General features: G+C 39.2%; 1 pseudogene; it reads right to left on the reverse strand.

Annotated features, from left to right (window-relative positions):
- Positions 1-6601: 6601 nt before the first annotated feature.
- LOC135232824 (WW domain-containing adapter protein with coiled-coil-like) lies at positions 6602-8412 on the reverse strand (annotated as a pseudogene).
- Between the last annotated feature and the right edge of the window lie 7201 nt (positions 8413-15613).

The raw sequence follows: 15613 nt of genomic DNA on the forward strand, positions 1-15613 counted from the left end.
TCTCCCCACTTTCTCCTCTTACATTGATTCTATTTTACATGTCTTTCTTCTTTTCTTCTTTAAGTAACAACCAGAAGGAGGAAGGAACTGAAACTCAGTATGTACATAATCTCAACTGAACACACACATTGGTAGCGAGCCTTCTATATTCCACATGGTATGATAAACTATTAATTTTAAATAGACTGTAAAAAGTTAATTTATATTGTGATACCTAAAGCATCCACAAAAAAAAAACAAAACTATACTGACATCTGCAGAATGGCAGCATAAGGACCTCTAAAAATTATCTCCTCCATAAAAGCAGTAAGAATGCCCAAGGCATGATTTAACATTTCATGCATGTTCAATGAGGCCTCAATCATGACTACATAATGAAACTACTGAAGGCTCTGAATACAGAGGCTCTGAGAGCTTCCTGGTTGGCAGAGGGAGGGTGATTCGCCTGCTTTAGTCTATGGAACTCCACTTTCAAAAGCTTCCCAGACCTCAACTATGCATCTTTTCTTTATGATGATACTGATTTGTATCCTTTGCTATAATAAATCTCTAATTGTAAGTATAGTATATTCTGTGAGTTCTGTGAGTCATTCCAGTGAATTAACAAACCCAAAAGAATAATGAGAGCCTGCAGGTGAAAGTGAAGGACCCAAGAGAGGCCCCAGAGTTTGTGGCTGACCTCCTGAAGTGGTAGTGGGATAGCCCCAACTTTGTGACCCACAGGTCAGAAATAAGGGTGTCATATGGACTCATGAGTTTCCTGCTGGTGTCTGCCTGTTTTGTACTCAAGGACAGTGTCCTTTCAAATGTGAGCTCTGACCTAGATCCAGGTGGCTGAGGTAGAGAGAGAGAGAGTGTGTCCCATGGACTGCTAGTGTCAGAGATGATTGAGAAATGGGCAAGTGGGGATTAAACTGGTTAATCTTCACACTTTTGGGATTGGATTTATGTGGATTCTTATCCATGAAGATCTAAACACATCAGTTAAAAGAAATTGTCAGAATGGAACAAAATAACCAAAATGAGTTGCTGTCAAGTTGATTCCAAATAATGACAATTCCATATATGTCAGAGTAGAACTGTGCTCCACCGGGTTTTTAATGGCTTACCTTTCAGAAGCAGATCACTGGACCATTCTTCCAAGCCACTACTGAGTAGACTTCAACTTCTAAATTTTTGGTTAGCAGCTGAGAACGTTAAAACTATTTGTAGTACCCAGGGACTCCATAAAAATAACAAGACAACTACAGGTAGTCTCCAACTGAAGGTGGGGTTGCTTCCGAATGACTCTGTCATAACTCGGTTCTGACATACATTGAAGACCTCTTTTTTTTTTTTGGTTTTCATTATTATTGCCTCTTACTATTATTATCTTTATAAATCCTCACATTGAACAACTGCGAGTGAACATCTGAGAATCATACCTTCATTCAATTACGCACTGCAACATTGTATGTAGTACATATTACTAACAATAAGATGTACCAAAAAAAAAAAAAAGAGATTGGAAATGCAGTTTGTCATAACTCAAATACTTCATAAGTCAGGGACTATGTGTACCTAATACATTTTTTTAAAAAAGAAACTATTAAGAAAATTAAAAAGTCAGCCTTGAGCATTATGCTCTTTTAAGATCTATATGGGTACAAATTGAAAACAACAACTCGAAAGGTTAGCTAAGAACCTTAGGGGGCAGTGAGTTTATGTTAGTGACGGAGGAACAACTCAGAAAGGAGGATGAGAATGGTTGCTCACCTCAAAGAATGTAATCAATATCACTGAGTTGTATACCTAAAAACTGTTGAATCGGCGTATGTTTTCTGTGTATATTCTCAACAACAACAACAAAATAAACAAAATTTAAGAAAAAAAAGAAAATGAAAAGGTAAGATATAGTATGAGAGAAATTTTTACTATATATTCCATATGTATTTTTTTATTCTATATGCATGTATTATATAATTAATGCCTACAACTTCTAACAAGACAAACAAGCCAATAAAAATGGACAAAAGACTTGAATAAAAGATATGTGAGAATGAATAAGCACATGACAAAAAGTTCAATCAACATCATTAACTATCAGGAAATTGCAAATCAAAACTACTATGAAAGAGCACTTCATACCTGGTGGAATGCCTAAAACCAACAGACAGACAGTAGCAAGTGTTACTGACGATGTGGAGGTCTTGGGAGTGTAAAACGGCACAACCACTTTGGAAACAATTTGGCAGTTTTTTATAAACAGACACTTATCATATGGTCCAGAAATTCCACTTCTAGGTATTTACCCAAGATAAATGAAAATGTGTCCACACAAAGAACCGTATGTAAATGTTTATGGTAGTTTTTCATAGCAGTCAAAAGCTGGAAACAACCCAAATGGTGCTCAACAGGTGAATGGATACACAAATTGTAGTGTGTTCATACAGTTTAATACTATTAGCAATAGAAAGGAACAAGCTACTAATATATGAACCACTACCGCTGAATCTCAATAACATGATGAGCAAAAGGAGCCAGAAACAAACCCTACGTACTACCTGATTTTATTTACATAAAGGTCCTACAACAGGAAAAAAATTAACCTAGCATGACAGAAATCAGATAATTGTTTGCCTGAGGCAGGACATTCAAGAACTTTCTAAGGTAAGAGAAATGCTCCAAATTTTGAATAAGGTGATAGTTATCCAGGTGTATATGTTTGTCAAAATTAATTGAATGACATAATTGAAATGTGTGCATTTTATCGTATGTAAATTGTGCCAAGCTGATTTAAAAAAAAAAAAAGAAAAGAGCTACTGACACATGAAACAACACGGACAAATTTCAAAACAATTATGCTCAGTGAAAGAAGCTGGACTCAAGGGTGTACATATTGCATGATTCCATTTGCATGAAGTCTTACAAGAGGCAAAACTAAACTATGGTGATAGAAATCAGAATAGTGGTTGCCTCTGGACAAGGGGGGATGGGCAGTATGGGGGGGGCAGTTATGGAGGAAAGAGGCATAGGAGAAGGTTGTAGAATGACAAAAATATTCTGTATCATTATTCTGGTTGTCAAAATTCAAACTATACACTTAAAACCTGTGCATTTTATACTATGCAAATGACAACAATTTCACCAAGGAGAGAATAAACCAAAATAAGGGGATATTGAATGGATTCAAAATAGACTTGAGAAGATAGCATTGGACACTAGGAAGAACAATGACCTTCTATTTCCCAGTGACAGAGGAGAGCAGCCGATGACCTTGTCATTTACCACAGGGAGCACCATTGGCTGGTGAATTTCCTGTGGTTTCCTTCCCCATTTTCTTAACCATCATTAGTGCCAATAGATAATTAATTGTCTGTGGGCTGTGGGTCTCCAGAGTCTTGCCAGAATTAATGAGTTGTTTCTGTCCCTGGAATGGGAGTCCTGGCATCCCTCCCTCCATTCCCTCACCATGCCTCCCTTTCTACCTCCAGTGCCACTAAAATAGAGGTTAACTTCCTGAACTAAGGAGGGGAGGTCGCTGACAAAGAGTTCCACACTAAGAGCTATCTCTGGCCAAGGCCTCACGTGGCAAGAAGAGAAGTGGTGCTGGGCTGCGGTTAGGCAAGGAGTCAGTCCACATGAGTTCAAGTCTCAGCTCTGTCTGTAGGATTCTGAGCAAGTTATATTTCCTCTCTGTGTTTCAGTTTTTCATCTGAAAACAATGACAGAAGATAGTAATAACTTCCCGGTCATAAAGTAGTAGTGATTACTTTGAAAAATGTGTGGCAATAGCATGTACAATCGACAGTATTACCTTGAGACTTGATGTCCAATCCCTTCAAGGGTGCCCATTTCTCCTTAGTTTGCTCTCAGTTCTCATTGTGAGGATCAAGTGGGGGCTCCAACCAGTCCAGGAGCTCCTTGTCTTGGGAGAGGTCTGGCAGCAAGGCGATGAGGAGATTCTGACTTGATTGCAGGTAAGTTACAAGTTTATTCTTCTCCTATGGCCCATCAAATTTCCACATGTCCTCTATAGTGGAGCCAGCAGGAGCACCAGATTTGAAATCAAACAGGATCTAAAATCCTGGTTCCGGCACTTGTTGGTTGAGCAACTTTGGGAAAATGACTTCACCTCTCCAAGACAATTTCTTCTTCTGTAAAATGGGAATGATATCAACTACCTTGCAGGATTCTTTTGAGAATCAGGTATTCAGGAAATTGTTTAGCACAGTCCCTGGTACAAATGGGAACTGCTAAAGAAATAACCTGATTATCTTTTACTGAGCAATAGGGCAGAAATTCTCTCTGATTCATTGTTTAATCCCTTGTAGCATCTAGTACAATAGTGACTCCTTGGTGATCAATAAAGGAATAGATGCAGGCATGGAATGATAAAATTAAGTGGAAGCGGGGAAAGTGGTGTCTGACTTTGTTGGTGTCAGAAAAGAAGGACTAGAAGAGAGTAGGGGTTCAGAAAAGACATGGTCTGAAAGACGAGAGAACAGAAGAGATTCAAAGGATGATGTAAATGGAGAAGATTCAGAAATAACATACAGAGCAAGAGAGGAAGTTGCCAAATGAGTAAGAACACAAGAAATTCAAAACGGTATTAGAATAACAGTTGACAGATGAATAAGAAGCACTTGGCTTTTTTTTTTTAAAAAATACAAAAAATGTGATGCTTTAAGACAACGTAAGAATAATTTATTTAAAAAAAAAAAAAGAAGAAGAAGAAGAATCTGAATAGCAATTGCCTATTCAGGAGAAGGAAACCCTGGTGGGGTAGTGGTTAAGAGCTATGGCTGCTAACCAAAAGGCCGGCAGTTTGAATCTACCAGCCGCTCCCTGAAAACTCTATGGCACTCGATGGCAACGGGTTTGGTTTCGGTTTTTTGGTATTCAAGAGAAGGTAGATGGTGTGATCAGGGAGAGGAACATAGGAGGTTTCTAAGATTCAACAAACATTTTGTTCAAATATTTAACAGTATGATAAAACAACGTTAAAGAGAAGAAAAATATCCGTGAGGGTGAAAGGAACAATGGGAGGAAGAAAAGTAAGAAATAAAAAAAGAGACAAAGAGAGGTCATCTGGACAAATATTGAGATGAGATGAGGCTTTTAAGCACAGAAAAGAGACCCTGTGATGGGAGATACTTGCTGCCATCCTACAGCCCCTCCAACACCCCTCCCCCACCCACCAACTTGCCTAGTTCCTGCCTCTCAACTCTCAGAGTGGCTGCCACCTCCCAGCTACCTTTGAGGTGGCCTCTGCATCCCTACTTTTCTCTTTGAGAGTAAAAATTCAGTCATCTTCTCCAGGAAGCATTCCCTGATTCACACACACTGCTCCTTTTCTATATAGATCTCTGTCTCTCAACCACCCAATATCTTTGCATTATTTGCCTTCTATTATTCTATTCTGATGATGTTCAGTGTACTCCCAGTGTGGAAGCCCTGCTGGCATACTGGTCAAGTGCTATGGGTGCTAACAAAAGGGTCAGCAGCTCAAATCCGCAAGGTGCTCCTTGGAAACTCTATAGGGCAGTTCTACTCTGTCCTACAAGGTCACTACGAGACAGAATCGACTTCACAGCACTGGATTTGTTCTTTTTGTTGTTGTTGTTGTTGTTGACTCCCAGTGTGCTTTAGTTTTGTTTTGTTCTAACATGCTTATTACAACAGATACAATTCACATCTGATTAGCTTTGTTTCTTCTTCCCCCTTCCACAACCAAGTTCACTGGATTATTTCCTTATATTTGAGCAATCAGTGTACTTTCAGCACACATGCCCATTGGTACTTTTAACTCCGTTCTTACAGGGTGCAAATGGATTTCACTAATTCACACAAACAAGTGGGTTATGCTCTATCACTACAATTTGAAGCTACCGTACACAGGAATGAAAAAGTTACAGAAAAGTGCCATAGCAGCAGTGCCTTCAGAAAGGAGAAAAAGAGGAGCCTTAAAAAAAAAATGGATAAAATCACAATTTCAGAGGAAAATGGAAAACACGGGAAATGAAAACTTTTCTCTGTAAAACAAATGCAGAAACACTGCTCTTGATCAGATGCAAACATGGAAGCAGTTGTTTCACCATACTCTGTACACTGCCAATGTGGTTCGAAATCGTATCCTTAGACACAGGTTCCCTGGCACTTGCACTAAATTTTTGAAAATGCAGATTTCTGAATGCTAAATTAACCCCCTCCGATTTTTTTTTTCTTGAAAACTAATCTTACAGACAAGTTTACATGTAAAAGGCTAGTTTTTTAGTTACCTCAGTATTGATTAATTTCGGATGTCTAAGCTCCGGAAACCCTGGTGGCCTAGCGGTTAAGTGCTACGGCTGCTAACCAAAGGGTTGGCAGTTCAAATCCGCCAGGAGCTCCTTGGAAACTCCATGGGGCAGTTCTACTCTGTCCTATAGGGTCGCTATGAGTTGGAATCCACTCGACGGCACTGGGTTTGGTTTTTGGTTTTTAAGCTCTATTACACATGGCATCCCATGGCTTCACTCTACACAACATATTTACAATGTGAGGAATACATCTACAAGAAATATATATTTCAAGGGCTTTACAAATCAGTCTGTGCCTTTCCCCTGAATTGACCCTCACGGACCCATGCCGTGGTCGTTTCCTTTGCCCAGCTTAATTGTCCAAAATCTACTTAAATACTGCTCAAAAATGTTAAGATTGGGCAACAGATTTACAGTTCTTGTACTCAGAACCATGCGCAATTATTCACATCCTCACACTGTGAAAAAATTCTCATTTTTTACCTTTCCAAGTTCCTTAATTTGTTGTCTCAAAAACAGCAACCTCAACCAAGTTGTCCATCAACAGATGAATGGTTAAATAAATTGTGGTATATTCACACAACGGAATACTACGCATCGATAAAGAACAGTGATGAATCTGTGAAACATTTCATAACATAGAGGAACCTGGAAGGCATTATGCTGAGTGAAATTAGTCAGAGGCAAAAGGACAAATATTGTATAAGACCACTATTATAAGATCTTGAGAAATAGTATAAACTGAGAAGAACACATACTTTTGTGGTTACGAGGGGGGGAGGGGGGGTGGGACAGGGTTATTTACTGATTAGTTAGTAGATAAGAACTACTCTAGGTGAAAGGAAGGACAATACTCAATACACGGAAGGTCAGCTCAAATGGACTGGACCAAAACCAAAGAAGTTCCCGGGATAAAATGAATACCACAAAGGTCAGCGGAGCAAGGGCGGGGGTTTGGGGACTATGGCTTAAGGGGACTTCCAAGTCAATTGCCAAAATAATACAATTATGAAAACATTCTGCATCCCACTTTGAAATGAGGTGTCTGGGGTCTTAAATGCTAACAAGCAGCCATCTAAGATGCATCAATTGGTCCCAACCCACCTGGAGCAAAGGAGAATGAAGAACACCAAGGTCACACGACAACTATGAGCCCAAGAGACAGAAAGAGCCACATGAACCAGAGACTTATATCATCCTGAGGCCAGAAGAACCAGACAGTGCCCAGCCACAACCGATGGCTGCCCTGACAGGGAGCACAACAGAGAATCCCTGAGGGAGCAGGAGATCAGTGAGATGCAGACCCCAAATTCTCATAAAAAGACCATACTTAATGGTCTGACTGACACTAGAGGAATCCCGGCGGTCATGGTCCCCAAACCTTCTGTTGGCCCAGGACAGGAACCCTTCCCGAAGACAACTCATCAGACACGGAAGGGACTGGACAATGGGTTGGAGAGAGATGTTGATGAAGAGTGAGCTACTTGTATCAGGTGGACACTTGAGACTGTGTTGGCATCTCCTGTCTAGAGGGGAGACAGAATGGTAGAGAGGGTTAGAAGCTGGCAAAATTGTCACGAAAGGAGAGACCGGAAGGACTGACTCATTAGGGGGAGAGTAAGTGGGAGTATGGAGTAACGTGTATATAAGCTTATATGTGACAGACTGACTTGATTTGTAAACATTCACTTAAACCTCAATAAAAATTATTAAAAAAAAAAATAGCATCCTTTGCTCTGGACAAGTTGCTTGAATCTCACGTACTCAGACTAAAGATCTCAAATTTTTTAATTCAGGGCCTATTTCTGAACGCTTCCCATGTTACGGGCTTCCTCATGCGATCTGGATGCCGCTTCTCTGCATGATCTGCAGGCCATCCTTCAACACGTGTTATGAGATTTTCCTTGAATTGTGCTGCTAGTGTAGCTGTTAATGAACACGTAGGTCGGGCAGATGCGTTCTGTGGTACCGTTGTTGCCTTTGATGCACTGTTTGCACCAGGTGACAGACTTCTCTGGCTACGTGAGTACGGAAGCCTTCACGGAGAAACAGGTTCATGACCTGGCTGCTTCTCAGCAGGTACAGTCTACTGAATGGCTAATTGTGACACTTGCTTAACACTCAGGAGCATGAGACCACTCTTGATTCCAGTGTATCAGCTCATCCTGGCAGGGACAGACCATGTTGCCCAATATTTTGAAGCAAACCCATTGATGCAGTGCTTTACAATAGGCTGCCAAAGAGGCCAGGGTCAGAAATGACACCTAAGTACAATAGGTGATCCAGGATGAGAAAGAATTGTTCGTATAGAGGACGTTATTGGGCCAATTGACAAAATCAGAATATGGACTGTACATTAGAAAATAGTGCTATATCAGTGTTAAGCTTCCTGAATTGATCACTGTACAGTGTTTAAGAGACCAAGTGTCTTCGGAAATACAAACTGAAATATTAAGTAGAATAGGGCTAAGAAAAAATATAATATGTAAATATATCGAGGTAGAATGGGAACATAAATGAGTCAAAATATTAAAAATTGGTAAACCTTGGGGTTGCACAGGTAATCCTCGGCTTTTTTTTTTCTTGAATTTTTTTTTTTAATAACTTTTATTGAGCTTCAAGTGAATGTTTACAAATCAAGTCAGTCTGTCACATATAAGCTAATATACATCTTACTCCTTACTCCCACTTGCTCTCCCCCTAAGGAGTCAGCCCTTCCAGTCTCTCCTTTTGCGACAATTTTGCCAGCTTCCAACTCTCTCTATCCTCCCATCCCCCCTCCAGACAGGAGATGCAACCACAGTCTCAAGTGTCCACCTGATATAATTAGCTCTCACTCTTCGTCAGCATCTCTCTCCCACCCACTGCCCAGTCCCTTTCATGTCTGATGAATTGTCTTCGGGGATGGTTCCCATCCTGTGCCACCAGAAGGTTTGGGGACCATGACTGCCGGGATTCCTCTAGTCACATCCAGACCATTAAGTATGGTCTTTTTATGAGAATTTGGGGTCTGCATCCCACTTATCTCCTGCTCCCTCAGGGGTTCTCTATTGTGCTCCCTGTCAGGGCAGTCATCGATTGTGGCCGGGCACCAACTAGTTCTTCTGTTCTCAGGATAATGTAGGTCTCTGGTTCATGTGGCCTTCTCTGTCTCTTGGGCCCTTAGTTGTCGTGTGACCTTGGTGTTCTTCATTCTCCTTTGCTCCAGGTGGGTTGAGACCAGTTGATGCATCTTAGATGGCCACTTGCTAGCTTTTAAGACCCCAGATGCCACATTTCAAAGTGGGATGCAGAATGTTTTCATAATAGAATTATTTTGCTAATTGACTTAGAAGTCCCCTTAAACCATGGTTCCCAAACCCCCGCCCTTGCTCCGCTGACCTTTGAAGTATTCAGTTTATCCCGGAAACTTCTTTGCTTTTGGTCCTGTCCAGTTGAGCTGACCTTCTACGTATTGAGTGTTGTCCTTCCCTTCACCTAAAGCCGTTCTTTTCAGCTAATTAATCAGTAAAAAAACCCTCTCCCTCCCTCCCTCCCCCCCTCGTAACCACAAAAGTACATGTTCTTCTCAGTTTATATTATTTCACAAGATCTTATAATAGTGGTCTTATACAATACTTGTCCTTTTGCCTCTGGCTAATTTCACTCAGCATAATGCCTTCCAGATTCCTCCATGTTATGAAATGTTTCACAGATTCATCTCTGTTCTTTATCGATGCGTGGTATTCCATTGTGTGAATATACCACAATTTATTTACCCATTCATCCGTAGATGGATACCTTGGTTGCTTCCAGCTTTTTGCTATTGTAAACAGAGCTGCAATAAACATGGGGGTGCATATATCTGTTTGTGTGAAGGCTCTTGTTTCTCTAGGGTATATTCCGAGGAGTGGGATTTCTGGGTTGTATGGTAGTTCTATTTCTAACTGTTTAAGATAACGCCAGATAGATTTCCAAAGTGGTTGTACCATTTTACATTCCCACCAGCAGTGTATAAGAGTTCCAATCTCTCCGCAGCCTCTCCAACATTTATTCTTTTGTGTTTTTTGGATTAATGCCAGCCTTGTTGGAGTGAGATGGAATCTCATCGTAGTTTTAATCTGCATTTCTCTAATGGCTAATGATCGAGAGCATTTTCTCATGTATCTGTTAGCTGCCTGAATATCTTCTTTAGTGAAGTGTGTGTTCATATCCTTTGCCCACTTCTTGATTGGGTTGTTTGTCTTTTTGTGGTTGAGTTTTGACAGAATCATGTAGATTTTAGAGATCAGGTGCTGGTCTGAGATGTCATAGCTGAAAATTCTTTCCCAGTCTGTAGGTGGTCTTTTTACTCTTTTGGTGAAGTCTTTAGATGAGCATAGGTGTTTGATTTTTAGGAGCTCCCAGTTATCGGGTTTCTCTTCATCATTTTTGGTAATGTTTTGTATTCTGTTTATGCCTTGCATTAGGGCTTCTAGGGTTGTCCCTATTTTTTCTTCGATGATCTTTATCGTTTTTATATTTAGGTCTTTGATCCACTTGGAGTTAGTCTCTGTGCATGGTGTGAGGTATGGGTCCTGTTTGATTTTTTTGCAAATGGGTATCCAGTTATGCCAGCACCATTTGTTAAAAAGACTATCTTTTCCCCAATTAACTGACACTGGGCCTTTGTCAAATATCAACTGCTCATACGTGGATGGATCTATGTCTGGGTTCTCAATTCTGTTCCATTGGTCTATGTGCCTGTTGTTGTACCATTACCAGGCTGTTTTGACTACTGTGGCTGTATAATAGCTTCTGAAATCAGGTAGAGTGAGGCCTCCCACTTTCTTCTTCTTTTTCAGTAATGCTTTGCTTATCCGAGGCTTCTTTCCCTTCCATATGAAATTGGTGATTTGTTTCTCTATCACCTTAAAAAATGACATTGGAATTTGGATCGGAAGTGCATTGTATGTATAGATGGCTTTTGGTAGAATAGACATTTTTACTATTTTAAGTCTTCCTATCCATGAGCAAGGTATGTTTTTCCACTTAAGTATGTCCTTTTTAATTTCTTGTAGTAGAGCTTTGTAGTTTTCTTTGTATAGGTCTTTTACATCCTCGGTAAGATTTATTCCTAAGTGTTTTATCTTCTTGGGGGCTACTGTGAATGGTTTTGATTTGGTGATTTCCTCTTCGGTGTTCTTTTTGTTGATGTAGAGGAATCCAAGTGATTTTTGTATGTTTATTTTATAACCTGAGACTCTGCCAAACTCTTCCATTAGTTTCAGTAGTTTTCTGGAGGATTCCTTAGGGTTTTCTGTATATAAGATCATGTTATCTGCAAATAGAGATAATTTTACTTCTTCCTTGCCAATCCGGATGCCTTTTATTTCTTTGTCTAGCCTAATTGCCCTGGCTAGGACTTCTAGCATGATGTTGAATAAGAGCAGTGATAAAGGGCATCCTTGTCTGGTTCCCGTTCTCAAGGGAAATGCTTTCAGGTTCTCTCCATTTAGAGTGATGTTGGCTGTTGGCTTTGCATAGATGGCCTTTATCATGTTGAGGAATTTTCCTTCAATTCCTATTTTGGTGAGAGTTTTTATCATAAATGGGTGTTGGACTTTGTCAAATGCCTTTTCTGCATCAATTGATAAGATCATGTGGTTTTTGTCTTTTGTTTTATTTATGTGGTGGATTACATTAATGGTTTTTCTGATATTAAACCAGCCTTACATACCTGGTATAAATCCCACTTGATCAGGGTGAATTATTTTTTTGATATGTTGTTGGATTCTATTGGCTAGAATTTTGTTGAGGATTTTTGCATCTAGGTTCATGAGGGATATAGGTCTGTAATTTTCTTTTTTTGTAATGTCTTTACCTGGTTTTGGTATCAGGGAGATGGTGGCTTCATAGAATGAGTTGGGTAGTATTCTGTCATTTTCTTTGCTTTGAAATACCTTTAGTAGTAGTGGTGTTATCTCTTCTCTGAAAGTTTGGTAGAACTCTGCAGTGAAGCCGTCCGGGCCAGGGCGTTTTTTTTTGTTGGGCGTTTTTTGATTACCATTTCAATCTCTTTTTTTGTTATGGGTCTATTTAGTTGTTCTACTTCTGAATGTGTTAGTTGAGGTAGGTAGTGTTTTTCCAGGAATTCATCCATTTCTTCTACGTTTGCAAATTTGTTAGAGTACAATTTTTTGTAATAATCTGATATGATTCTTTTAATTTCAGTTGGTTCTGTTGTGATGTGGTCCTTCTCGTTTCCTATTCGGGTTATTTGTTTCCTTTCCTATATTTGTTTAGTCAGTGTGGCCAATGGTTCATCAATTTTGTGAATTTTTTCAAAGAACCAGCTTTTGGCTTTGTTAATTCTTTCAATTGTTTTTCTGTTCTCTAATTCATTTACTTCAGCTCTAATTTTTATTATTTGTTTTCTTCTGGTGCCTGATGGATTCTTTTGTTGCTCACTTTCTATTTGTTCAAGTTGTAGGGACAGTTCTCTGATTTTGGCCCTTTCTTCTTTTTGTATGTGTGCATTTATCGATCTAAATTGGCCTCTGAGCACTGCTTTTGCTGTGTCCCAGGGGTTTTGATAGGAAGTATTTTCATTCTTGTTGCATTCTATGAATTTCCTTATTCCCTCCTTGATGTCTTCTATAACCCAGTCTTTTTTCAGGAGGGTATTGTTCAGTTTCCAAGTATTTGATTTCTTTTCCCTAGTTTTTCGGTTATTGATTTCTAGTTTTACTGCCTTGTGTTCTGAGAAGATGCTTTGTAATATTTCGATGTTTTGGATTCTGCAAAGGTTTGTTTTATGACCTAAAACGTGGTCTATTCTAGAGAATGTTCCATGTGCGCTAGAAAAAAAAGTATACTTTGCAGCAGTTGGGTGGAGAGTTCTGTATAAGTCAGTGAGGTCAAGTTGGTTGATTGTTGTAATTAGGTCTTCCGTGTCTCTATTGAGCTTCTTACTGGATGTCCTGTCCTTCTCCGAAAGTGGTATGTTGAAGTCTCCTACTATAATTGTGGAGGTGTCTATCTCACTTTTCAGTTCTGTTAAAATTTGATTTATGTATCTTGCAGCCCTGTCATTGGGTGCATAAATATTTAATATGGTTATGTCTTCCTGATCAATTGTCCCTTTTATCATTATGTAGTGTCCTTCTTTATCCTTTGTGGTGGATTTAAGTCTGAAGTCTATTTTGTCAGAAATTAATATTGCTACTCCTCTTCTTTTTTGCTTATTGTTTGCTTGATATATTTTTTTCCATCCTTTGAGTTTTAGTTTGTGTCTCTAAGTCTAAGGTGTGTCTCTTGTAGGCAGCATATAGACGGATCGTGTTTCTTTATCCAATCCCAGACTCTCTGTCTCTTTATTGGTGCATTTAGTTCATTTACATTCAGCGTAATTATAGATAAATAAGTGTTTAGTGTTGTCATTTTGATGCCTTTTTATGTGTGTTGTTGACAATTTCATTTTTCCACATACTTTTTTGTGCTGAGACGTTTTTCTTAGTAAATTGTGAGATCCTCATTTTCGTAGTGTTTGACTTTATGTTTGTTGAGTCGTTACATTTTTCTTGGCTTTTATCTTGAGTTATGGAGTTGTTATACCTGTTTGTGGTTACCTTATTATTTACCCCTATTTTTCTAAGTAAAAACCTAACTTGTATTGTCCTATATCGCCTTGTATCCTTCTCCATATGGCAGTTCAATGTCTCCTGTATTTAGTCCCTCTTTTTGATTATTGTGATCTTTTATATATTGACTTCAGTGATTCCCTGTTATGAGTATTCTTTTTAATTAATCTTAATTTGTTTTTGTGATTTCCCTATTTGAGTTGATATCAGGATGTTCTGTTTTGTGACCTTGTGCTGTGCTGGTATCTGATATTATTGGTTTTCTGACCAAACAATATCCTTTAGTATTTCTTGTAGCTTTGGTTTGGTTTTTGCAAATTCTCTAAACTTGTGTTTATTTGAAATATCTTAATTTCGCCTTCATATTTCAGAGAGAGTTTTGCTGGATATACGATCCTTGGCTGGCAGTTTTTCTCCTTCAGTGCTATGTATATGTGGTCCCATTCCCTTCTTGCCTGCATGGTTTCTGCTGAGTAGTCTGAACTTATTCTTATTGATTTTCCCTTGAAGGAGACCTTTCTTTTCTCCCTGGCTGCTTTTAAAATTTTCTCTTTATCTTTGGTTTTGGCAAGTTTAATGATAATATGTCTTGGTGTTTTTCTTTTTGGATCAATCTTAAATGGGGTTCGATGAGCATCTTGGATAGATATCCTTTCGTCTTTCATGATGTCAGGGAAGTTTTCTGTCAGCAGATCTTCAACTATTTTCTCTGTGTTTTCTGTCCTCCCTCCCTGTTCTGGGACTCCAATCACATGGAAGTTATCCTTGTTGATAGAGTCTCACATGATTCTTAGGGTTTCTTCATTTTTTTAAATTCTTTTATCTGATTTTTTTTTCAGCTATGTTGGTGTTCATTCACTGGTCCTCCAGATTTCCCAGTCTGCATTCTAATTGCTTGAGTCTGCTCTTCTGACTTCCTATCGCGTTGTCTAATTCTGTAATTTTATTGTTAATCTTTTGGATTTCTACATGCTGTCTCTCTATGGATTCTTGCAACTTATTAATTTTTCCACTATGTTCTTGAATAATCTTTTTGAGTTCTTCAACTGTTTTATCAGTGTGTTCCTTGGCTTTTTCTGCAGTTTGCCTTATTTCATTTCTGAGGTCATCCGTGATGTCTTGAAGCATTCTGTAAATTAGTTTTTTATATTCTGTATCTGATAATTCCAGGATTGTATCTTCATTTGGGAAAGATTTTGATTCTTTTGTTTGGGGGGTTGTAGAAGCTGTCATGGTCTGCTTCTTTATGTGGTTTGATATGGACTGCTGTCTCCGAGCCATCACTGGGAAACTAGTTTTTCCAGAAAATCCGCTAAAAAAAAAAATGCAGTCAGATCCCTATCAGAACTGCCTTTGGATTATAACCGCCACCTTGTTCCCTGTAAGGATGAAAGTCTGAGATTTGGATCATATATGCTTGGCTGTAGCTGGTTCTGTGTTTTTAGTCCAATTAGGGGTGGATTTTTGTTCCCTGGGTTTTTTGTGTTTCCTTCTCTCAGGCCGAAAGAGTGGGTTAGGAAAAGACCAAAAGAAAAAAAAAGGAGGGAAAAGCAAAGCCGCCGAGGAGCTGGGGGCCGTTGTCCCTCTGGCTCAGGAAATTCCAATGTTAATGAAGCCGCCTGGGGAGGGTGGGGGAGGGATCAGAGAAATAGGAGAGTAGCACCTCAGAATATAGCCAGAGTTGCTTGTCTTCCTTGGAATGACTATTTTATCTGAGATTCCCAAGGGGCA

The sequence above is a fragment of the Loxodonta africana genome, chromosome 1 (genome assembly GCF_030014295.1).
Source record: "Loxodonta africana isolate mLoxAfr1 chromosome 1, mLoxAfr1.hap2, whole genome shotgun sequence".
NCBI classification, from domain to species: domain Eukaryota; kingdom Metazoa; phylum Chordata; class Mammalia; order Proboscidea; family Elephantidae; genus Loxodonta; species Loxodonta africana.